Below are 27507 nucleotides of genomic sequence, written 5' to 3' on the forward strand. Positions count from 1 at the left end.
CACTGTGTCTACATATCCCCCCACCTCTGCTGCTGTCATTGTAAATTATGTAATTACCCCCCCCATCCAGTATTTCTGGGTCTGGACTCTGACTTTCCCCATTAGTGACAGTGATGTTTGTACTGTTAATACAAACAAGCTTAGCGGCTCTACTGAGGCATGACTTCCCTCAGTGCTTTAATAATCGCTGATGAACCTGTGTTGCGGATCATGGTACAGTCTGTCGACACTGCACATCAGACCTTTCAGAGTCCAGAGATCAGCCTCTGTGCTTCTGTGAGTGCAGCAGCATTCGATCAAACTGATCCTGGTTCAGCAGACTCGCGTACAACGACTTTCTGGAGTATGGAAGGTTAAGAAAAGACAAACATGTAACAGGCTTCTATCGTAACTTTGCGCAGTGAAACAAGTGCCAGGCTACCGGTGTGATACCAATACCCTTCATGGCTGGCTGGGCCTACTTTAAAGCTTAGGACTCATAACTCTTTTCAGCAGTGGTCAGAATTGCACGACTACAGTGACCGACACATATTGGCCCACGGAACTTCGGGGTTAGAGCAGGGTGTGGGGATCAGGTGTGGGGGTCGGGCGTGGGCAGGGCACGAGCAGGTAAGAGTGATGGGAAGGACGCAGATGTTTCGGGAACGCGGAAAAGCACTCTGCTTCTAGACTCTGCCACTGCTGGTGACGCAAGATAAACTTGCAATGCTGACGCACCACTTATCCCTTGTCTGACCCCCAGAGGGGCGTTCGCCACTGCGTTGACAGGCAGACAGCCGTGCAGCACATTAACGAATGAAGGCCAGGGAGAGGAAGAGATGGAGTGACAGAAGAAACGATGTCCCCGACACCACCGGCCTTTTGCATGCAGCAAGAGCGAACATGCCCACATATATTTTTGTACCCTAATGTCGCCTGGATCCTACAAACATTTCCTGACAAGGAACGTTCATTCTATGCGTGGGGAAGGCTCGCCCTAGCAACACGGCTAAGATAACGGACAGGTAGACTGTTTCGGGAAGGACGCATGAGGTCAGCAGTTGGAGTCCTGTAGCATTTCTGCCTGCCACGAATATTTGTCTTCCTCTGTGCGGCCTTGTCCATATGTTTCTGCGGACCGCTGACCCAGGCCTGGCTAGGTTTCTTTTTATGAGTTTTTACAGGAGTTCACTCCCACATCCAGACTTGGAGAGCAACGAGAACACTGCATGCTGGATAGAGGCATTGGGATTCTGGCAAACTAACACATGCACCTTTTCTCCCTCCCTCCCCCTCCCTCCATTGCTTGATTTATTTATCTGTCTGTCAGCCCCCAACACCCCCTGCCCCCCCAATCTCTCTCTCTCCCTCCTCACATTCACACTGCCAAGTACCTGACTCTTACTCTCCACTGATATGGCACAGGATATTTGAATTACTCCACACACACACACACACACACACACACAGACAAATGCTTGTTTGCCCCATCTACTGGTGGAAAGCAAAAGACCTACTTAACTGCTACTCAAGTCAGACCATAATGCTAGAGCCAAGCTGATTCCATTCTATTAGTTTTACTTATTTTGCTTTATTTCATTAATCCCGGTTTTCAAGGGACTGAGTCCTAATGCGATGTTATAAGAAGGAGCCAGCTGTAGGCTTGTTCAATGCATGCATTTTTTTACCCCAGCCCTCTCTGTGTACACTGAGACAGGCAAAGACATGACATCAAGGCACATCTTTTCACAAAAGGAATGACTCTTTATACATTCACTATATTCACATTTCTTGTTTGGTTAATGGTATGTGCAGCTGGAACACTGCCCACAGGCCAAAGCTAACTTAAAAAGCGCAAAGATTTTCCAAACCTTTTTCCTTTGTCTGATAAATAATTAAAGGCAATTCACTGCTGATATTGCACAAAGAGAAAGAAGATAAACCTTCACTATTCCCTCAGCTGCAGAACCTGCTCAGCTGGGCCGTTATGATTCTCTGCTTTGCTACTTTGATTTCTCAGTCCAGCACCAGGTCCATCCGGCTGAGCAGTTAATTATTTGGATTAATACTCAGTTTGTATCAGGAGCCGCACAGTTTACGTTAAAACGGCTCCTACAGTCAGCTGGCAAAGGACATACAGAAGCTATAGGACAAGCGGTATCGACCTTCCAATATGTTGCCTTTTGCTATTTTCGGCAATCTGATTATGAATGAACTTTGCGGGTGTCACGGTGATGGCGGCAGAAAGTGTCATGTTTGCAGGTTGTAAAAAGGAGGAGGTAACTTCCTCCCGTTTCCGCGTGGAAAACAAATTGCCTTCTTTCCGGGGATTCTGGACGAGTTTGGGAGCGTTGAGCACGGATCAGAGCGCGTAAAGGATGTGTAATGACTTCCATGCCTGTGAAATCATAAACAGGATGGAGGCGGCCCGAGGCCTAGAAACGCTCTCAGCCACTCAGCACCACGTTTTAAAGCTCCACTATTTCCCAGATGGATTGCATACACGCCACAGTAACTCCCCACTCTGCCTGCCAGCCGTGTTTGTTCTCGTTCTCTCTCTCTCTCTCTCTCTCTCTCTCTCTCTCTCTCTCTCTCTCTCTCTCTCTCTCTCTCACCTCTGTCAGCTAACCATACATTTTCCATCTCTCTCTCACACACACACACCTCTGTCAGCTAACCATACCACATTTTCCATCTCTATCTCTCTCTCTCTCTCTCTCTCTCTCTCTCTACCTCTCTTCTCTCCGTTTCCTTCACCTGGAGCGTCGTTGATCATCGTCAGGGCGTGCGTCTTATTTTTTTTCCCGCATAAAGACAACTAACATGGGATGGGGAGACAAATCCTTCTTTTAAAACTGTAAAACGAAGAGAAAAAAAGACAAAGCAAAGCAAAACAATCTAAAAATAAGAGAGGCGAGCAAAAATAATGCAGTGGAGTTCACCGTTTGGGGAAACAAAGGTCTTGGGTTGGAAGAGCGTTATCCATTAGCGACAGCGTGTGTGCATTGTTTGCGAACAGAAGTCTTCTTATTGGTCTTTCACTTAATGAGGTAACCAATGATGCAACCTCGTCTAAAAGGGCTGTAGCTGCAGAACTAAAGCCCAGAACAGTACTAGCAAGGCACAAGGTAGTGCCCGATCCCGCCAATACAGTACATGACCCAGAGATGAATGGGAAGGTGTTTTTTTTTATTATTATTTCGTGCTCTGGGTGCGCTCATCGAAACCCCCCGTGAACCGTAGTTAGAATCCCACATAAATGGCCGGGAGGCATGTTTAAGTCTCTCCGACTCCAGCAGTGTGCTACCACAGAACACCCCCCCCCCCCAAAAAAAAATCATTTTTATCCTGTAGAGCCACACACACACCCTCCATCTCTGAAAACTGATAACAGTGAATATAAGCAGAGCCATGTCGTACATGACGGGTTTTTTGTGCGTGTTGCGCTGCTCTCAGATGGAGGCATGGGTCAGTCTTCCATCAGTGGCAGGGTGTCCCTCGGGACGCGGCTCATTTAGGCTGTCTCCCAACTCACGACATGTTCAATATCTTTTTGAGTGATTGATTTTATTGGACCATTTCGTATTTTTAAATTCAAACAGCGTCGTCACACATAATAAGATGTGACCGCTAAAATCACAACAGAAACAGTCAGCTATAACACGAAACGGAGAATTATTTCCATTGTGGTCCCTGGCTGTTTCGTGAAGCTGTCTGCAGTGCAGTTAGCTGGGTTATTTGCAGCCTGTACCAGATTCTCAGTGAGAGGTGTGGCCAGGCAGAGTGCAGTTTGGCTCTAACTATCTTTACAGTGCCGTGCTGTTTTTAAAAAAACGTACGCAAAACACGTTTCTGACAGAAATTCATGAAGTGAGCACGATGGGGTTTTTATTCTTCTTCAGAGTGAAGCTCAGGATTCATCGCTGTACCTTCTAAACTAAAGTGTTATATTTAACCTGTTTACATCAATTACCCGTGAACAGGTTCCTGTCGTCACCTGTGATTCGCCTGGTACGTGGCTTCCAGCCGTGAGGTTCAAACCTTGCTTCAGAAGCCGAGCGACTACATATCTACTCAAACAGCGCGAGAAATGGAGTGTTGCCCCAGGCGAGGTATTAAAGCTTCTCCTCGCTGGAATGTTTTCCCCTATTTCATTGTTCCTACATGTTGAATATCCTATTACACATTCGAGACAGCTCCCATTCCGCTGTTGTTTGAATGATTATGTACCGACCTGTCAGTAGCGGGGAGGGGGGGTAGAGAACTCGAACAGACAAAGATACAGTCAGCTCAAAGCCGAGTCTTGTCTGGGGAGAGGGTGACTTGCAAAGATGTCACTAGCACGTTGTTTCACCTGCAGGCACAGTACACCTTCTGTTTGGTCCTACCAGAATGATTCATGGCTTAGTGCTCAAGCTTTAGACTCTTTTTTTCTGCAAGCGTGTAAGCTCGTAACCGGTTTTGTAAACAACAAAACGGCGGCGAAAAGGTAAGGGTAAGCGTAACGGTGAGGGTGACGGAGAGAGAGAGGGAGAGGTAGGTAGGTGGGTGTCTGGCTGAATAGCAAAAGAAAAGCACACTTTCTCTGAACTTTTAAGCACATTTCTAAGACGTATGCATTTATTTTTGTTTCTCTGTAATGTTGGACTCTGTACCGCTTCCTGCTGTACTGTTGACCAGTTACCTACATACTACATACGACCCTTTTTTCACATCATTTTGGTACAGAAATATGTTTTATTCTCCACTGATCCACAAAGTATTGAGTACCTTGTCAACAAAATGCATGTTCTAAAACCTTTCTACAGCAATAAAAGCAATAAGAAATATCAATGACTGCACTAAAAAAGTATTCATACTTCTGGCAGAACATTACCTTAAGGGCCAATTAGTCCTACCAAAAAGCACTTTCAATGGTAAATCACCACTGACAACTTGGCTCAAGACTAGGATCAATACCAAGAAAAACACCCTTAAAAGTCACACAATCTGTCGATTTAGTCCCCTGTTGTGTATTGAAATACTGTGTGGCGAGGATCTACAGCATGGTAAAGACAAAGAGACTTTTAAGGGACCTCGGAGACATAATTATTGAGAGGTGCATGTCTGAGAAAGACCAGAAGTTAATTGCTGAGGATATAGAGGTGATGTATCCAACAACCTAGAATGGGAATGCAAAGCAGTACCAAAAGCATGCAATTCAAAGCAGTACCAAAAGCACAAATCAAACACTGCACTAAACACTAATGCACTAAACACTAACGCACAAGTCAAACGCTGCACTAAACACTAAAGCACAAAGCACTGCACTAAACACTAACGTACAAATCAAACCCAGCACTAAACACTAAAGCACAAATCAAACAGTGCACTAAACACTAACGCACAAATCAAACTCAGCACTAAACACTAAAGGAAAAATCAAACACTGCACTTAATACTAAAGCACAAATCAAACACTGCAGCCCATTCTGGCAAACCCATGTCCATGTTACAACATAGCGGAGGAAGAATTATGCATTCTCAGAGGCATGGACAGTCTCTTTTTTTGACAGTCTTGCTTGGAAAATGAATGGCACACATTACAGAGAAATTGTACACAAAAAGCCCTCCATGCCTCTGCCAGGAAGCTTCGTCTGAGGAAGATTGTTTGTGCAGGAATATGACAATGATTGGAAGCACGCTGCCAAAACATTACTGGGGTTGCTCAGAAAGAAGTCTGATGGAGTCCTCACCTCCTTTCACCAGAACATCTGTGGCAGTTCTTTATACTTGTTGTCCATCACCATCACCCAGCCAACCTGACCTAGCTTTCAGAATATTCCAAGCAGGATCAGACTACAATTGTTCCATCTGAGTGTGCAAATTTGGCAGAGACTTTTCCAAGGAGACCACTTGCTGTAGCTGCCAGACAAGGTTCAGCTAAGTATTTCTAAGGGGGATGAATCCTAGTTACATTATATTCCAATTTTTCTAAAGAATACATAACTTCTTTTCCTTTTCCATGGTTCCTTTTTGGTGTTAGGATGAGTGTGTGACTCTCTGATGGATTACCTATTCCTCAATGACATAAAACCTAGACGTTGAGTGCTGGGGGTTTGGGGACATTTACAAGGTGTTGTACTGGACAAATCCAGGTAGACCACTCTACTCTCCTCTGTGACCGCCATCAAACATCCCGCCAGATAATGGAGCACATTACAGACAAGTCCTGCCCAAAAGCCTCCCGGCTTCTGCTATTGGCTGTGTAGCATCGCTGAACACTTTATCATGCTTTGAGAGTAATGAAAAACTGGTCCACCTTCAAATATTTTCTTGTTCTTTCCTAACACACCAATTTTATACTCAGGGATCATATAATGAACTGAAGTATTTAGTTACGCTTAAAAGTGCTCAAGGCCCAGTGCTGTACAAACTAGCGTGGCTCATCCAGATGACATTTGCCGTGCAGCGATGTCATACAAGATAGAAATACGTGTGGGGGAAGGCTATATGCATTATGTAGCTTATTAAGGTATGGCAAAACTCACCTTTTCAGTCTGTGAATAACATCTTGGTGCTACTGATCTCCCTGTTAAAATCCTTCACTGTGCGGTTGTACAGAGTGAGGTACAAGGTGGAGACTTTCATAAACAAATATAAAAGCACCAAACATCTCACACAACCATCAAAAGGAACCAGTCTGGAAAAGGCTGTGAGTTCATTTTTGTCGATGATTTTGCAGTGACATGGCCACGCGGTCCTGAGAAGGAAATGCAAAGCAGTAGTTACGGCACTAATCAAACACACTACACAATAGCCTGACGGAGTCATGCCTACCAGAAAACACAGCATCACGCAGCCTGCATGAAAAACCGCTGACAACAGACATTCGACTTGGACCTGTATCAGGACGGTGGGGCCATTTCTAAAACCGGCTTTTGTTGGAAAGTATCTATTTAACCAAATTTGCTAAAACCTGAATCCTTCCAAGATCCAGGCCTTGTGGAAATGAGATAATACGCAGCCTTTTTTACCAGGTTCTTTTGGGGTTTTTTTTCTGGAGTGTCAGGGTTGATTGTTATGGAATCACAGGCTTAGCCAAAGCAGCTTGCATCAGAAGGACATTTTCTAAGTCGAATTAGGGAAATGAATCTCTCTCTCGGTTTAGCTGAAGAGGCCCTGAAAGAGCGACTCTCCAGAATGCGGGACGTAGCTGGCAGGACCTGCTGTACAATAAACAGTCTGTTTGCAGCATGTTTATTCTGCTCCTGTATGGAAAGAGAGGACAGGACTCTCCGACTCCCTCCGCCAGGTGTGCGGGTCCACTGTAGCACCTCAGACCCTTTGCTTAACGCTACCTGACAACTTGGTTGACATCTCAAAGAGTTCCTTAATATATTCTTAAACCTTTTGGCATCTCTTCCGTGCCCCACGTCTCATGAATAAGGCATGGGGCCCAGTCAGCAAGGGAGCGCGAGGAGAGGAGGCCAGACTCCATCCATCACTGTCTCCCAGGCTGTACCAGCTCCCCCAATAATCACTCCCTCCCACTCCCTGTCAGTAAACAGGTAAAGGAGCGTGTGTGTTTGTGCACATGAACGTGTGTGTGTTTGTGTGTGTGTGTGTATATGAGTGTGTGCATGTGTGCACCTGAACATGTGTGTGTGTATGCGTGCACAGAAGGGTGGAAATGCAGGCATTTAGCAGGCATAAATCTTCAGGAACCAGGATGGGCCTGCCGAGTTGTCTGCAGCTGCAGGCGAGGGAATGTGTCTATTCCGAGACAAAGTAAGCTGGGATGCGACAAACATGCTGTCTGGCTGGAAACTGGGTAGTCACCTGTTATCTGGAGCGAGGTATCCATGCACGAAGCTGGAATTGGCAGCATGCTGCCTAGAGATGCCCCTATGCCATTCTGTCACTATAAATACAACTCCAACCTCTGCAAAAACACAGACAGCAACATTTATTTGTATACAACTTTTCATACTCAGCGACAATTCCTAGTGATTTACACAAACATGAAACTGTAAAGCTTATTACATCCCAAGATTATCACACTTTGCAAAAAAAATTTAAAAAGTGAAATCAATGTATCTAAATAGAAAATGCAACATAATACAATTGATTTAAAAGTAGAAAAAAAATTAAATAATGTGATAATTAAATTAATCAAAAGGGAAAAATATATTAAAACATTAAAAGTGCATTAATAAAATAAAGTGCTGAAGTGTGAGATATCAGGAATGTTAACCTGGATTGAAATCTGCGTTTGGGACATATGTAAGTGTGTGTGGGAGGTTTTCCAGGTATGTGGAGCATGAAAGCTAAACTCTGCTTCACCATGTTTGGTTTGAGTTCTGGGCTCTACACGCTGGCCTGTGGTTATGGATCTAACAGTCCTACTGGGTTTGAGTTCTGGGTTTGAGTTCTGGGATTTTCATGCCTGTGTTCATGGATCTAAGAGCCCTACTGAGTTTATACCCTTTGAGCAGACCTGAGACGTATTCTGGGACTCATCCATTCAGTGATTTAGTAGTGCTTTAGTAGTAGTGCTTTAGTAGTAGTGCTTTAGTAGTAGTGCTTTAAAGTCAACTCTATAACTAACTGGAAGCCAGCGTAGAGACTTTAGAACTGGAGTAATGTGGTCTGTCCTCTTTGTCCCGATTAGCACTCTGATGGCAGCATCATATGAATACGCTGTGGATGTTGAATGGTCCTTTTGGGGAGTCCGGTTAGGAGAGCGTTCTGGACGTCAGCCCTGCTGGAGATAAAAGCGATAAAAGCACCAGTTTCTGTAGATCCCAGCAGGACATTAAGCCTTTGATTTTAGCAATATTCTCAAGATGATAGAAAGCTGCTTTGGTATGGATTGTAAAGGTGAGACCTGCATCTTTTAGCATGCTGAGATTTCTGAGCAGGTCTTTAGATTTTAAATCCATAAATTCAAGACTAATTTTGACATGCAAAAGGGTAGAGATCCTCTCTATTATCAAATATCATAACCTTTGTTTCATCTTTATTTAACGGATGGAAAGTCTGTACCACCCATTCATTTATGCATTCAAGACATAGACAGAGTGTGTCTATTGGACTGGAGTCAGAAGGCCAAGTAAATTTATGTATCATATGCATAACTGTGATAGAAAATTATGTGTTGTAGAATTTGGCCTAATGAGATCATGCATATACTGAATAGAAGTGAACAGAGAACTGATCCCTGAGGGACTCCGCATGTTCCTTTCGGACTCATAACTGACGATTCTGACAAAGTAACTCCAGCCTTCCAAATAAGACGCAAACCATTTAAGGACAGTTCATGATAGTCTAATCCAATTTCCCAACCTGCCTAGACTGTCTAGAAGTTCTACAGTGTCAAACGCAGCACTCAGATCTAGGAATACCAGAACTGACATTTTATCAGAGTTAATATTCAGGCAACATAATTATCCTCTTTAGGACGGCAGACTTCACCTGCAGACAAAACCAAGCTGTACTGTACCAAGATTTAAAAGCTAGGTACAATAGTGTCAAACATACATTATTTGAGCCGCTGTTTATAGTGGGGCATACCAGCAGCTAGGTATGTTGTGATAAAGGTCAAAGGTTAGGGTTAGGGTTAGGGTTATGATGGAGCTCAATGTTGTGATGGAGGTCACCTCTACACAGAGGCGCCGTGCTCCACCCACCCCTCTACACAGAGGCGTCGTGCTCCACCCGCCCCTCTACACAGAGACGTCGTTCTCCACCCGCCCCTCTACACAGAGGCGTCGTGCTCCACCCGCCCCTCTACACAGAGGCGTCGTGCTCCACCCGCCCCTCTACACAGAGGCGTCGTGCTCCACCCTTCCACCCTCATCAGTCAGCAGGCCGAGCAACCCGATGGAAATGTTGGGAGGGGCCATGTGTTGTGTCGTTCCATGGGAGGTTTCTGCTGGCCTCGGGTGCCTGTTCTACTGAGACAGAAGAAGTGATGAGAGAACGCGGGCCCTGCCACAGGTGAGGTCTCAATACCCACAATTCTGTTAAGGTACCTTCAAAAGGTACAGTGGAGGTGTGTTCTCAAGACTGTAATCGCAAATAGCATCTGTTCTAGCTTCAAATGTATTCTGTTCTGTTCTACTCTATTCTATTGTATTGAGACAACAACACAATATAATAGTGGTGGAACTACATATGGCCCATATGAATTTATTCTATTCTATTCTATTCTCCAAGGAATGTGCTGAAGTCTCCTTTACATGCTGAACAATTCAAGTTACATTTACATTTTGAACAACAAAAGTAGGAAGGCTGTTAGTGTTCCAGGATTTCCAGGGAAACTGAGCAGTTCATCATCTGATTTCTATCATTGTTTAGTTGCCCAGGGGTGGCATGCAGGCACCACTGTGCTCTGCTTGAGATGCGTCCCGCACAAAATCACAAATGTCGTTAGTGATCAGCACTCTGAGTGGGAGGTTAACGACGTTTCATAGATGCAGAGTACAGGAGGGCTCCACAACGGTACCCTTTCTGCCATTACTGAGAATGCACAAAAATCCCAAGGGTGTCTGCCAAACCACCTGAAATTGTCCACAACAGTGTGTTTGAGCCTTGACATTTAATTCCTTTATTCTCTCTCTTTTTTCACCTTTTCTTGCTTTATGGCACTCCCCTGCTTTCTGTTCTGAAATGCAGCGTGACGCCGCGTCTTCGTAGACGTGCGCAATGAGCCGTGGTGATCTCTGTGTGTTTGTCTCTTTATGATGGTAAAAAATATTATTGTCTGGCTCCAGGACAGCATCTAACACTCCGCATCTGCAAACTCTCCAAGGACGCCAGCTCATTATCGTCAGCAGAACATATGATTCATGTTTGCCTCATCTGACCAAAGTTGAAAATCTCTACTCTTTAAGATCATAATCCACACAAATGACATTCTGTTTTGCACACTATATAAACATATCCAAGCACTCCACGGCTGTGCAAAATATGACTGATGTTTACATCAAGAGCTGCATTTAGTCGAGGAGATTCAGGAGGTAGCTGATACATGGTTTTACCAAGTCACAAAGGACCCGTGCTTGTGTATTGTTTTGCCAGAGGATTTCATCCACTTTCATGCTTTCATATTTAGTGGGCTGCAGTGTTTTTGACTGGATACAGCTGAAGGAGGAAGCCTGCTTCCTAGGCTGTTGGTGCTCCATTCTGCCAACAACAGTCCACGTCCCAAATGATTTCAAAGATTGATTCATTTTCTTAACGCTTCGGCTGAACTTTTGCTTAACGAATGGCCATGATGTGTTTCCTTATGAATTCAGCCATCTTGAAATATGACCCAAAAATGCATCCATGGTGTAGATTATTTAGAATTTCATTTTTGCATGGTTGCACGGTTTGCCAGCTACGAATTAAGTAGCACTGTAAATGATTGATCCAAGTGCCGATAATATGTCATTTTGAATAATTCCGTGCCTTATAGGAGGCTCTGCAAAACTGTTCCTAGCCTGTTCTGCTAATCACTTGCCCATGTCAATACCAAATTTAAACATCTAATTAAAAGTTCTATCCCGTAAGACAGTTTCCATTTGGCTGCCTTGTGTTCACCACTTAGGTTATAAAAGCAACAGTGGCTGGAGCTCGGAAGCTCAGGCTGTATAAAAATGCAGGGAGAGGGGAACCACCCCGACAGATTTTTAACCTCATACAAATGCATGTCTGGTTTCTGATACATCCATTGCCACCTCTAGCATTGTGTGACCCAACAGAAATTACTGTCAGCTCTCCTGACAGCACCATGCATTGATCTCCTCTGTTGCCAAGACAACGAGGTGGCATTTACACGGACACTTTTGTGAGTACTCTAATCTGCTGAAGAGGACTGATGATTTCTGATTAATCAAACACCTTCAGCGATGGAAAGGAAACCATTTCATTTGAGTTCAATTCTCGCTGGATACCAGTGTCACAGAATGTGCCGTTTGTTACTAGGTCAATGGTCGCCCCTCATATGATTTCTTGAGAAACTGTTGCCTCAATTTCCTGTGTAAAATATATTGAGCACCAGCAATCAATGGAAAAAAATGAATGAAATGTCATTTTGCTAAATAGCTTAATGTCATGCAAACTAGCTTCACTGGTTCTATGTGTTTTAGTTTTGTGCTATCCATGTTTGATTCAGGTAACAAGCAAAAATACTTAAAGATGTGTAATGTTTGGCTTCATGTTAATGCTCACTGAAAGTATGTCTCCCACACAGAAAGCTGAGCATCTGGAGCTAATAACCTCATATGGATAGTGCAGTACAGGTGTGAAAAACTACAGCTAAAAACATGCTGCATTATGACATCTGGAAATATGGACTCTCTTCGCCTCCAGTTCTCTTATTCTCTCCACATTAGTCCAAACAATCAGCACTAAGGTAAAAAAAACATCCTTTATACCAGTCTTTGGAAAGCTGAATAAGACTGTGGTAACAAAGGTGTGTCTTGTATTTTATCTGTGAAAATTAAGGATTATGAATTTGACAGAATTCACCAACCCCTCCTTAAAAGCCATGCAGTCATCGTTATTGTTGCCATGGGGAACGGGAGGAGCGTGAGGGGAAGAAGGCGGCAGAGGTCACATGACTGCATGCTAACACATCAAAATCAATGCTAGTGCCGCCACTCGTGCTAGCGTCAGTCGCCGCTTACTCTGAGATAACGGTTTCCTTTTGGACTTTGGCAATAAACTCTCTCTCTTCTTTCTTACTGCATGTTTCCATTCGCTGCTGGAAAAATTCATAATCCTGCTACAAAATGTAAGTATAAATGACAGAGTATGCTATTTCTTTACAGTATTACAGCATTTACAGTATTTTCCCCAACATTTACAGTATTAGCTACAAAGTTTTCCCCTAATAAGAATGATGCTATGAAGCTAATATTGTTGTGGAACTTACTAAAGTAACTTACTGTGATGTTTTAGGAAAAAGAAACATGCAAACTTGATGTATAGTGACTGATGACTTTGTGTACATTTGCACAGGTTTTTGGACACTCTGGAGATGTCTAGGACATCTAGCGGAAAATACTATGTAACTACTTAGTTCTACTTATACATTTCATGTATATGCTCAAAACTGTTCAATTTATTAGACAAGACCCTGGTGAATCAGGAAATGTAGAACATGAGTGAAACTGAATCTCCAGCATCAATAGACACATTATACACACAAAACATCAAAGGCGTTTTATTTATTTTTTGACATTTTCTTCTGTATTAGATGAGCTCAAATGGAACCTAAATGGTGGACAAATAAACCTGGATGTGAATGGATGTCTTGTCCCAAGTGTCTACTTCAATTTGAATCCTGAATGATCTGTACAATTTCAGATAACTAGTGTTAAAGTGAACAAGTACAAATCGTTCAAAAATGAGCTTAAAACTGCAGGTGCACATAGGGGTTAATAGGACTTTTCAGGGAAACCTTCACATGCTAGTTTCTTTTTCACACTGCTTATGAATTCACAGTATCATGCAGTATAAAATCACTGTACTGTGTCACAGATCCCTAGAAATTGTGATGTTCCTTTGTGCAATTTTAACTTTTGTGCAGTGATGACAGCACATGGAAGATTCCATTACGCCCTCAACCGAGGAAGGGACGCACACTGACAATAATGAGAATAATTGAAGCAGTAGTATTTTTGGTATGATTGCTATTTCCATACGGGTTTGAATGGAAACATCAATGCATATGTGTCATTTGTATTTGAGGTCCTTGTCTCCCGGGGGTCCTAGGCAGTCGTCTATTTTTGGTTAAGTATGTAAAACAGTACGTCTCTATTTTTTCTCTTATGAAATTGGCACAATTTTTTTTGTGTTCTCCTTCTTTATGACATGAGTTTTTTTAGTCTTTGGTGAACACAAGATCACAAGTGCTTTACAAGGGTCCCGTGACCTGTTTGGGATGCTCCTGTTTGCCTGAAATCTTAACAGCTTCTCTACGGAGTTCATACCTTGACAGTGTCCATAATCCTAGATCCACATCATTCGGCACTACTGTGTTTATGCTCTGACTAAATATTGAAATTCAGCCACATTTGCAGACATACGCTAAATATATCACCTTCATTCACTGCTGTCCATGCTGGGTCAAAGTCGAAACACAAACTGTAAACACTAACGATGTGATTAAGGTTAGGTGTTCCAACAGAACCTCTGGAATCCTATTTCTGATCTCTTAAGTTGTTAAAATGTGGCAATAATTAACACTTTGTACTTTAATGCTACCTCAGAAACAGTGTTTTGTACCATGCATGATAATGTTACATTCCCGTGAAAATTACATACAGTTGAAAAAAAAAAAAAAAAGTTTGTGAACCCTTTTTAATTGTCTGTATGAAAGGCACCCAAACTGAGTCATAAGAATAAACAAATAAATAAAAGCAGTGTTATGTAACAAACAACTCACGAAACATTTTATATTGCCATATCTTTGTTGATGATATAGTGTATAACAATCAACGATAAGGTCCCTGAGTTCACATGTATGTGAACTCTTTTGGAAAATTACCTCTTTAAATGTGGGTAATTGGAGTCAGGTGTTACAGACAATTTGGCTATGGGTGTGAACTTCCCCACAAGGAAAGAAAAAACACAATTCTATTGCAATGTATTGTACTACAGTCCAAGCAAAATAGGTTTTAGAGGTCCTATAAAAACACATTTGAAAGAAAAGCTTGTTGAAACTAACAAGGCTAAAGGGGTTAGAGAAAGATTTCTAAACACTTGGGTTTCCATTAGCCTACAGCCCAACAGATGGGTTGCAAATGAATGCAATTCAGTGCAGCCATTCTTCTGCCTAGAAGCAGACAGCCTAGAAAAACAGTGAGTATACATGCCATATGATACGCCAGTGACCCTAGGCCAGATTCCTAGGCCGACAGCTAAGAATGCATAGGCGTCCTTTGCAATTGATATATCTTTGTTCATATCCGATATCTGAGTCTACTATCAGAAAAACATGGGAGCAGAGTAGGATTCTATGGTAGGCTACGACAGAGGAAACCACTGCTTTCCAAAAAAGCATTTATGCTCATCTCAAGTCTAAAAGCGACCAGTTGTTCCATATAACTACCAGAGCAATGTTCAGTGGGTAGATGAGATCAAAGTTGACCTTTCTGGTTAAATGGGCACTGCATTTAAAACACTGCATACCACCAGACATGAAAAACCTCCACTGTGAAGAACGGCAGAAGTAGAGCAATGTGGAGCCGGTCCTGCCGCCTCGGGGTGCGGGATACTTACAGTCATTGAGAGACAACGAATTCCAAGCTGTATGAGGAAATTCTACTGCTGGATGTCAGGGTGTCTGTGTGATCTGCAGCTCAAAAGATGTTGGGTCCACCAGAAAAAGAATCAACAGCTCAGTTAGTCAGGCAGAAGAGAAACTACCTTTTAGGAAATTTGAGTCAGGATATTCAAGCGTTACGTACCCACAGAATTACACATAAACCCAGGTGCTTTCTTACAGTGGAGCATCCTAAATCCCTCCTAACGGCTGTGCAGGAGTGGTCTGGAGCTAGTTGATTTAAGTATCACTTAAGCAGTTACATTTCCTTACATGCTGTTGCTGGCTAGCGCATGTATTGACTTCAATTCATTTTTAAACAGTGTCTGTTAAAAAAATAAAACAGTCGAATCATAAATACAGATGTGGCAGTCTCAAAATCTGCTCCAAATTTCCCACTACATGCTAGAAGTTACAAGCAAAGCACGCCCCACCAGTAGTCATTGCGCATTGCTATTATACAAACGTACTTCCCTGTGCCAAACTCCGAGTCACAACATCAATTCCACTCCACATTCACGGGACACTTTGAGGTGACTAGTGCTATTTGTGATCGGCAAGCCATTGTTGGGAAGGTTGATTCACCTAGGAGTTTTATCTGGGCACTATCTTAATAGGAGTTTAAGAAATCGTGGCCAAAGCAGTGTGATGCAAATGGGGACCCAGCATCAGCCTGTATAGATTTAATAGCAAACAGCATCACATTTATTGAGAACGTAAGGAATGGAGCAAGCAAGGAAATTGAATTCATGCATAAAAGAGATTACTGGTGATGGATCTTTTTGAATGTGTGTTTCTGAATCTACAGCCGTGCAGAGGACACAGATGAAGAGGTGGATGACTTATCATAAAGCACGAGAGAGAGAGAGAGAGAGAGAGAGAGAGAGAGAGAGAGAGAGAGAGAGAAAGAGAAAGAGAGAAACCAATGCTATTTCTTTAAAGATATGCGAAGCAAGTGGTGAATTTAATTACTGCAAGACTGTTGCTGTTTTTCAGACACTAGTGTGGCTGGGAATAAGATTAGTGTTAACGCCTCAGTCATATGAGAAAACCATGATTAATTTCTCAAAGGAGTGCACTGCCAAATTGGTAAACTTTTTGTATTTGCAATTTAGATCAGGCCTTTTCATCTAGAAGTGAATATCCACCTGACAAGCACCTTCACACTTTATTAACAGAACAATCTGCGCAGACTGCTAGTGTACTTTACTTTGTGGATGAGCACACACACGCTTGCACGCGCACACACACACACACACACACACACACACACACACACACACACACACACACATCCTTTTTTTGAAAAAAACGTTTGAAACACATACGGGCCACACCCATGGCCTCTTTTGTTACGAGTAATTGTTATTGTTATGAATGCACTGGTGAATGTTTGCTCATTGTGCACATCTCAGACACAAAACCCGGCCATTCCCGTTCTCGGCTCCGCTGTGCCTCGATAAGAGTTTCGGTATTCACATCCATCAGCGATGCCGTAATGTTCAAAGCTTCGTGTCTCTGTCGGCTAATTGCTCGAGTGTTTACTTCCACGGGAACGTGGAGGGTACGATTCCTTATCGGCATGGCGGTCATGTCCGGAGACGAAGCCCCGCCCTCTATTCTCGTCCCGGCGTTGTCTGTCTGCACCAGCGGCTCCTCTGCGGTGCCGCAGCGGTCCGGTTAGGGTGAGAACTGCAAGGGTAGCAGTGCTCTACTTATTCTGCAGGAGAACCGCTCGACCTGGGACAGCAAAAATCCAGATTGATGGTAGAAATCAGACACCATTGTCATCCAGGAGAGGGCGCATCAATCTCTCCAGATTACTCAAGATTAATGATGCCAAAGGAAAACATCTTGATAATGAACTTTATAATGATAGATGGTAGCCTGAGTTAGCAGCAGAAAGCCAAACACTACTCTTTGTGGCCCGGGCAGAAATCCTATCACCAGTCGAAGAAATATATGCGACTTTGCACTATGTTTAGAAATTTGTTTTTGCTTGCTTTCGCTGCGAAACTGTTCAAGCGGGCATTTGCAACAGCTCTGAAAGATCAGGAGATATTCCTGTATTCCCCATATTCCCGTATTCCTCTATTAGCGTGTTCCAATATTCCAGTATCTGTAATTCAGCCTGACCAAGGTGACAGGCCACGTCTGGAAGGCGAAGCGCAGTAACTCAGCCACAGGCTGCATGTATTATGATTATGAGACACAGACAGTATGTACTGATGGATTTATGTATGCATCCATGTATGTTGTATATCATAATGTATCATAATGATTTAATACAAGACATGATGACGATGTGTATTATTAGTCAGTCTTAAACAGCACATTTAGCTTTCTCCCCAAATTAACAGCCTCTGTGAATATTTAAATACAAAATTATGGACAGGTTGTCTTGCTATTCTGCGCTGGCAACAAGCCCAAAATATTTTCTGGTTTTACAGCCCTACTTTGTGTCTCACTCAAACCTCTCCATCAGAAATCCAGAGCCTGAAAAAAAAAATTGAATTTAAGAGTTTCCACACGAGGAAATAGTCCTGTTATATTTTTCTGTTTTCACAACACTCAAAGTTGATATTTCCATTTTCACATTTCCTGCCCTCTCTGAGGAAGAGACATATGTGTAAATGAATGACTTGTTGCTTTTCTCTTCATTTTAGAAAGACTAGTTTTCCTCAGTCTACGTTTTCAATTGTTTTTGTGCTATGTTTGTTCTGGTCTGTTACTGAAATGTTCCAGTGAGAAACTTTTGTTCTTCTGAGTTGTATTCTATTTACCACAGCACAAAATTGATAAAAAGGTAGCCATGTCATTGACAAAAATAAAAATCAAATATGATTATGAGTTCCCATGTTTACAGCTTCTCTTAGCAACTCCTTTTTAAAACCCATTAGATTTTGGCTCAACCAGCAAAAACATAAATCTATTACTTCTAGAGGCCTTATACGAAAACAAACAATGCCCAAGTTACTTTATCAACCGGAATAAGACCAAACAGCATAACTATGTAATGGTACCTACTAAAACACAGAAACATTTACTACACTCTTAAGAAAAGAAGAAACAAAGAATTTTAAAAAGCTAGATAGAAAGGTCAGCCTGTGCTGAATGACCCCTCTCATATTTCAGAATTACTAGTCCTTTAATTATATATATATATATATATATATATATACTATTTAATACATACATACTGTAATGGTGCTGCTGGCCCGAGTGCTGCAGTGTGCGAGGCAGGACACACAGACTCCCTTGGCAATGTGAAACATTTAATGACTTTAAACATGTACAACAAAGGTAGCACTCACACATAACACTGACGGAAAACTTGACTGTACACTTAACGTTAAACGTAGAACACCGATACATTAATATACGATTTACGCAAAACGACGTTACGGCTCTAATGACACAGACGTAGCGGCAATGACCAACAAAGGGAGTACACACGGACAGGGCTTTAAATAGACACAAGACATTAACATTAAACCCTGTGCACATGTGTGCAATCCCGGGGGGGCGTGGTTACTACACAAACAGCACATGTGGATCCCCCTGCATGCGGCGGGCCGTACCACGTGACTTATGGGGGAGGAGCAGTCCATGACACATACCACACACACACACACACACACACACACACACACACATATATATATGTGTGTGTGTGTGTGTGTGTGTGTGTGTGTGTGTCAATACATATATATATATGTATATATGTATGTATATATATATATATATATATATATATATATATATATATATATATATATATATGTCAATACATACATAACAGAGGATACTAATAAAGTAATAATGATTATTAGATTATGTCTTGATTACATTTGTGATAAACTGTTCATCCCCCAACATGAAAACGACTTCTGACGCATTGAACCACACGACCTGATCATGTCCTGTTAAGGGCGGGGCAGAACCTTAACCCTCCACCCGCTTCCTACACACCCACCCCCACTTCCACATCCTCCAACACAATGGATTTTTTCGGAAGCTCTTTGGATAAAAACAAGCTCTTGGAAAAACTAACAGGAGTCAAAATCAAAAATAGAAGTTCCGAAAATTTTAGGAAGGGGCCACTATTTTGATCCAACAACCCCTTTACTGTTCCAATAAACAGCCTTAAGCACAGTGTTTCTTGGGTGACCTATGTTTTTCGGGGTACTGCAGGAAAAGCCCTAGCTTTTCCCCACGCGGGAAAAGCCACTGACGTTACCTTACACACTTCTTTGATGTCCCCGCCAAAAGCTAAGGTTTTGTAAAAACGGCAAAAACAATTAGATCTTGCTATCATAATGGCCAATCGGGTATCACCTGGCAACCATTGATGGAGGCTTGCTTTTAGCAGGAAGGCCAAGCTGCCTAGTGGCTGATAACAGCAGACGAGACCCTAAGAGTACCACTCACATGCGTTCTAATGCTGCACGCCAGGCATGTGACAGGTGCTAATGGTGCATAAATCCTTTGCTTGTCACTGTTTTTTGTTTAAAGGGATGTCTGCCTTTGAGTGGTTAGCATTAGTTCTAATGTGTTATTGTGAGGCCTATTGGCGTGTGCACAAAAAAGCAGGAAATATCCCAGCGAGATGACAGTGTCAAAAGGTCATTTTACATTTTTACATAAAGAGGAGCAATAGGATTTTGTGCTGACTAAAAATGCACCAGTAAAACACATTAAACCATAATGCACAAAGCTCCTTTAAAACACAACGCTTTGATGTTTTTGTTAAGTGTTTCTTAGTGTGAATAATTAATAGCATTACCACTGAGATCCAGAGGACAGGCCTTTACCACAAAGAGATATTGTACAATATTACCATTCACCTTCCTGAGAACCCAACGGTTCACACGACTGCCACATTGCAATGTGGAGGCCTGCGATACAAGATGTCAGCACTTTAATATGGTTTAATAATGAAAAGCCTGTTGGTTTGTTTAAGCCATTAATTACCTCCAGTTTCATGCAGATGGATTTTCTGTCCGTTCGAGCGGCGGGCGCCTGTAAAGGCGAGTTTGAATACCTGTTTCTGGCTGTGTGGCCTCTCACTTGCTGGATGAATCACTTGACTGGGCAGCCACTGTGCCTCGTAGATTTTCCAATACATTTGCCTGCCTCTGCAAGGTGGGGGTGGGGCAGGGAGGGGGCGGGGCCATGCAGGGTGTGGGGACGGGGGACGAGGCTGGGCATGGGGTCTGGGCAGGTGGGGGGTGGGGGTGGAAGCCGCTTTGCTGATCTTCTGAACCACACAGACAGAGCATTTTAGGCAGATTTTTGGAGGGATTCCAGGCAACACTTGCAAGAGCTGGCATCTAATCCACAGATGTGTCTAGTCCACAGATGAGTCTAACCCACAGGTGCATCTAACCACCAGGTGCATCTCACCCACAGATGCGCCTAACCCACAGCTGCATCTAACCCACAGGTGCTGAGTCAGACTCAAGTTCTGTCCTCTGTATTACCATCAGACTGTCATTACATACTCGATTTGCGTTTCTTCGTAACTCACAGGAACTGAAGGTCTCTGTCCTGGTATCTTGGAAGTGTTTGCTCTTCTTTTATCGTCTATGCGCAGTTAATTGCTCAGAGGTTCTGGCTTGCTAACTGATGTTGAAAGCGACGGTTCTTTTGTGCTTTATCTCCTCTGAGGTTAATTAGCATTTGTTGTTCTACATGACTGCCCAGATTCAGACTATCAGCCTGCATCACTGAATAATTATTGTTTATTGTCAAAGCCTGTTGTGTGAAAACTGGCCAAAAAACAAAGCTTGCACCGAAACAGCTTTTAAAAATAGTCTTTAGCAATTGAGTTCTGTGCTCTGAATCCTTGACATATTTATAATTAGCATAGTAGTTTTTCATTGCCGATTTCATCAATAAACAGCAGTTCCTGTTCACCCAGAGCCACGGTGACGGCCACCGTTGGACCAGCATGGCTCAGGCATTGAAGAAGGGCCTTTGCCAGTATGGAGGTTTGGAGAAAGCCTGTCTGTTGGCGCTCCAGTGAGCTGAAGGGGACTCGCGGTGGAGGCGTGCCTAGGTGCGTGACCGTGTGTGTGGAAGCTCGGTCAGCACGTCCGAGCAATGACAACATTATCATGAAGATGAATGCAGAGCCACACATCCTGTTTGCCTGCCTCCCCAGAGAGAGACAAACATGCCCTGGATCAAGAAGTGGAACACAAGACCACACCATGGCCTACAGAGACGTACAAGGCCCATTTCCGCTGTGACGGTTCACATGATTTAGACAGATCAGGTCAGCAGATTCTTCTCTACCTTCCTTCTGCTTTCTTTTCCAGTAAGCTCTGTTTACAGCTAGAAGCCACTGTCATAGGACAGCACCTGCCTTCCTCAGCAAACATCATGAAGGTAACCATTTGGGGGGGTGGTTCAAATAATACTTGATATTATCATTTTAAAGAGCTCTTTACACAGTGTTGCTTCTCGAAACGAACCCAAGACGGGTGACACAGCAGTCAAACGGCGAAATTACGGACATACCAGTATGTGCACCTTTTGTAAATCCTTTCTGGTAATGGAAGCTACCACCTGGGCAAGTGGGGCCGGTGGAGGGGGACAAGCAGTGTGAAGCTTGTGGTTTGGAGTGGGGATGTTTTGTCCAGCCCAGTGTACTGTGGCAGAAGCCCAGAAGCGTGCAGTTGGAGTAAGCGGGATGTACCCTCTGGGACAGCTGTGCCAGACTTGGACCACATTTCCCAGTCACATTTAATGGAGCCATCTTACACTCAGGAAGCACTCGTTGATTGGTTGTTGAGATGGGAGGCGGGGCGAACTTAGAACCTTAAATTAGGGAATGTCCATTGAGAATGATCAAGGGACTAATCCAGAGAAGTACAAACGAGTGAGGGCTCTATCTGGGGATTTGCCCTGCCTGATCTGAAGTAGATTTAACAGACACAGGTCTGCTGAAAAGCACTCCTCATTTAATCTGATCATAATCAACGTGCTCACCACATATTCGAAAAACGGTTTAAGAAAAATGGAGGAACATATCACTCCTGCAATTATAACCCAGTAGAATAAAATCATTCTGTTAATAAAGTTTGATACTGTGCTTTGCTCTAGTTTTGCTAGATTTCATGACAGTAGCTTTCTCATTTTCATATGTACGTGGGATTATTTACAGGGATTGAAGCCTCTTAGAAACCCTCATTCAATGAATGTGTGGCATTTCATCTCTCTCTCTCTCTCTCGCTCTCTCTCTCTCTCTCTGTCTCTCTCTCTCTCTTTCTCTTTCTACACAACCAGGTTTTTCTTGTTTTATTTTCACAGTGATCAGGCACACACACTTCACTCTCCTCAACATTACAACATCCCATAGTGCCATTTAACATGTTTGCTTTTCTATGTGTGTGTGTGTGTGTGTGTGTGTGTGTGTGTGTATGTGTGTGTGTGTGTGCGTGTGTGTGTGTGTGTAGTATGTGGTACAGTAAGTAAATAAGAACACTCAGAATGTCAGCAGTGAGGCCCTGGCTCCAGCATTTTGGCAGTGACTGCCTGCAATATCATTCCACCAGCCTCTCACTGATAAGTCGGCGGCGCGTGTCAGTAGCTTTTGGACCTTGCTCCATCAGCTCGGCGCCGGTGCCAACCAGCGTCAGACGCATACCAAGCACAGTCAGGAAAACGACAGGTGGCCGCATGTTGCGAGCAGGCCCAGTTCCCATCAGCCGAACAGATGGGACTCTGCAAACAATGAACGAGACGCATCAAACCTGACGACCAAGGGTCCAGAAGGGAATTCCCTTCAAAGATGTCGTTCTTTACTATCCGAAAAATAAAAACAATTAAGCCAGCTTGCTGATTTATTTTGTTCTTTTACATAATGCTTTGATGTCCATCACCTACCTATAAGCCTACCTATGAGCCTACCTATGAACCTACCTATGAGCCTAATGAGCCTACCTATGAACCTACCTATGAGCCTACCTATGAACCTACCTATGAGCCTAATGAGCCTACCTATGAGCCTACCTATGAACCTACCTATGAGCCTAATGAGCCTACCTATGAATTTACCTATGAGCCTAATGAGCCTACCTATGAGCCTACCTATGAACCTACCTATGAGCCCAATGAGCCTACCTATGAGCCTACCTATGAACCTACCTATGAGCCTACCTATGAACCTACCTGTGAACCTACCTATGAACCTACCTATGAGCCTACCTATGAACCTACCTATGAGCCTAATGAGCCTACCTATGAGCCTACCTATAAACCTACCTATGAACCTACCTATGAGCCTAATGAGCCTACCTATGAACCTACCTATGAGCCTACCTATGAACCTACCTATGAGCCTAATGAGCCTACCTATGAGCCTACCTATGAGCCTACCTATGAACCTACTTATGAACCTACCTATGAACCTACCTATGAGCCTACCTATGAACCTACCTATGAGCCTAATGAACCTACCTATGAGCCTAATGAGCCTACCTATGAACCTACCTATGAACCTACCTATGAGCCTAATGAGCCTACCTATGAACCTACCTATGAGCCTACCTATGAACCTACCTATGAGCCTAATGAGCCTACCTATGAGCCTACCTATGAGCCTACCTATGAACCTACTTATGAACCTACCTATGAACCTACCTATGAGCCTACCTATGAACCTACCTATGAGCCTAATGAACCTACCTATGAGCCTAATGAGCCTACCTATGAACCTACCTATGAACCTACCTATGAGCCTAATGAGCCTACCTATGAACCTACCTATGAGCCTACCTATGAACCTACCTATGAGCCTAATGAGCCTACCTATGAACCTACCTATGAGCCTACCTATGAACCTACCTATGAGCCTAATGAGTCTACCTATGAACCTACCTATGAACCTACCTATGAGCCTAATGAGCCTACCTATGAGCCTACCTATAAACCTACCTATGAACCTACCTATGAGGCTAATGAGCCTACCTATGAACCTACCTGTGAACCTACCTATGAACCTACCTATGAGCCTACCTACCTCAGCTGACTGTATCCATCCTTGATGATATACACCGATCAGCCAAGACATTTGGCACCATTGACAGTTGAAGTGAATAACACTGATTATCTCATTACAGTGGCACTTGCCAATGGGGGAGATGCATTAGACAGTGAACAGTCAGTTCTTAAAGATGTGCTGGACGTGGGAAACATGGACAAGGATGATGATCTGAGTGACTTTGACAGGGGCCAAACTGTGTTGGCTAGATGACTGCGTCAGAGCGTCTCCAAAACAGCAGGTCTTGTAGAGTGTTTCCCATATGCACTGGTTAGTACCTGCCAAAAGTGATCGAAGGGACTGGTGAGCCAGTGACAGGGTCACAGACACTCAAGGTCACAGACACTCAAGGTCACAGACACCCAAGAGCTTTTTACTTCTGTAGCACAAAATTTCTGAAATTTTTGATGATATAAATGGGCACGAGAGCATCAGACCTGGACCATGTAACAGTGGAAGAAGGTGGTCTGGGCTGATGAATCATGTTTTCTTTTACATTTGATTGATGGCTGGGTGCATGTGCGTTCTTTCCTGGAGAAGAGATGGAACCAGGATTCACTATGGGAAGAAGGAAAGCTAGCAGAGGCAGTCTGTTGCCCTGGGAGATGTTCTGCTGGGAAACGCTGGGTACCTGTTACTGACATGCACCACCTTCCGGAATATTGTTCCAGACCAAGTGCATTCCTTCATAGCGTTGGCATTACCTGATGGTAGCCACCTTAACCAGCGGGTGAATTCATCCTGCCACACTGCAAAAGTTATTCAATAATGGTTCAAGGAATATGACAGAGTTCAAAGTTGACATGGTCTCTCAAAAAACAAGTCCGGTGCATTGAGGCCCCGCCTCGCAATATACAGGACTCCGGGGACCTGCTGCTAATGTCCTGGCGCTAGACACCACAGGAAGACCTTCAGAGGACTTGTGGAGTCCAAGCCTCCACAGGTCAGAGCTGTCCTGGTGGCACAATAGGGATCGACACAGTATTAGGCAGGTGGTTTTAATGTTATGGCTGATTGGTGTATATAATGAACTCTGGACTTTTTTTTTTAACTTTACTAAATAACATGGACTCCGAGTGCACTAAGACATTATTGTAGGAAATTTCACGGCATTTCTCACAGAAGAGCCTTAATTTGCTCCGTGTGAGCATAGCCTTGTCTGATCCTTCTCTCTCTCTCTCTCTCTCTCTCTCTCTCTCTCTCTCTCTCTCTCTCTCTCTCTCTCTCTCTCTCTCTCTCTCTCTCTCTCGAGGGCTTCTGTGACAAGAACGCTCATTTTTCTACGTTGTGAACTCGAGTGAGAAACAAAATGTAAATTGTTTTTAATTGGCAAGTGCAAACCGTGTCTCCGGGGCCTGTGAGCTGACAGATAAAAAAGCCTGTCTCTCACTGTCGCTTAAAAGAGTCCCACTGCAACTCAGCCATATGCTTTTAGAGACTCTGGGAGACGTTTTAACATGACGCTAATGTCACTGATAAAGAGGCGGAAACTGCTAAACGATATCACATATGAGCTTCACTGGAAATGGTGTTAAACCAACAACTTAATGGTCCTGATGGCCAATGACAACTTGAACTGAAGTGTAATGCATTAACTGAGAAAAATGAACATGTATTTTTTTATTAAATAATGGTTTCAGGGCAAAGGTACTGCATGCAATGGTTGTTGCTGTACAGAAAGACACAGTGGTGATGTTATATATTTGAAGACCTACATCACCATGGTATCTTACAGTACATTTTCTTCTCTGAAGCCCAAATCCAACCCCCCTAAAGTCACAGTGGTCCTTTCCACTGCTCTTCTAAGCTATCCATCTGGGAGGCAGCCTGCACACCCGTCTAAATGAAAAAGTCGGGCCTGATCGGCCAGCCATGACAAAAATAGATTACTCTGAGAAAAAGAGATGGAGACGGACAGACTGTGTGTTTATGTGTATGTGTGTGTGCGCGTGCTGGATCGATGTACACAGAATACATGCTTGACAGTGTACATATGTAAAATGTTTGTTTGCAAGTTTGAACAGCAACAGAGACAGGAACCCAAGTACAAATCTACTGTACCCTCACGTGAGAAGCTCAACTTTCTCCCGAAGCTTTGTCTTATGTAATCTTAGCAAATAGGTTTTTGGAACTGTAGATGTTTAAAGAGCTGTAGGCTAAGAATAATTCTTCATCACTTTTTCTGTCTGCCTGTTTGTCTCTGTTTTCATTCTCACCAGGGTGACTTATGGCTTGGGCTTGGGGTTGAGAAGTTATTGCTCTTGGCATCTTTTCGTAACTGAGCGCAAAACCAGCAGGAGCAGTGAGATGAGTCACAAACGCTTTAATTGATGTCTAATGTATGACTGCGAACGTTTGCAATGCAAATTCAGCATTGTAAGAACTCACACAGAGAAAGTACTTAACTAAAGTTACAGTAAATCATTTAATTGCTAAAACATTTTCATTAGAGAAAGTAAATAATGAGCCTGTATTCTCTATATAAAATAGAATCACATTCAGAATAGCCTGTCAATCACATTCAGAATAGCCTATCAATTACATTCAGAATAGCCTATCACATTCAGAATAGCCTATCAATTACATTCAGAATAGCCTATCAATTACATTCAGAATAGCCTGTCAATCACATTCAGAATAGCCTATCAATTACATTCAGAATAGCCTGTCAATCACATTCAGAATAGCCTGTCAATCACATTCAGAATAACCTATCAATCACATTCAGAATAGCCTGTCAATCACATTCAGAATAGCCTATCACATTCTGAATAGCCTGTCACATGACTGTCAGTCAACAGCAAGTAAGAAAGAATAAAGAAGCCAATCACCTGGGATAAGTGTGTATATATGTGAAGTTTGAAGGCCCACTGTTTGTGGGGACTGGCCAATGGGGACGGTTTGCATTGTGCCTTGACAATGAAAGCACGAATGACTGACTGACTGAATACATCCGAACAAAGTCTGAACAAACAAACAAAAAGAAGACAAGACAGACAAAGTTCCATTATCAGCCACAGTGACACTGACCTGTATGCATTTGAAAAGTCACTTCTGATAAATGTGCTGGGGTTACTATGGAAACAAACACTGTCTGTTAAAAAGAGAGACTATTATGGCTGCATGGGAAAAAAACAAAAACAAAAGAAAAACAAAACGGTTGCTTGTACATGAAGCATCT

The sequence above is a fragment of the Electrophorus electricus genome, chromosome 20 (assembly GCF_013358815.1).
Source record: "Electrophorus electricus isolate fEleEle1 chromosome 20, fEleEle1.pri, whole genome shotgun sequence".
NCBI classification, from domain to species: Eukaryota; Metazoa; Chordata; class Actinopteri; order Gymnotiformes; family Gymnotidae; genus Electrophorus; species Electrophorus electricus.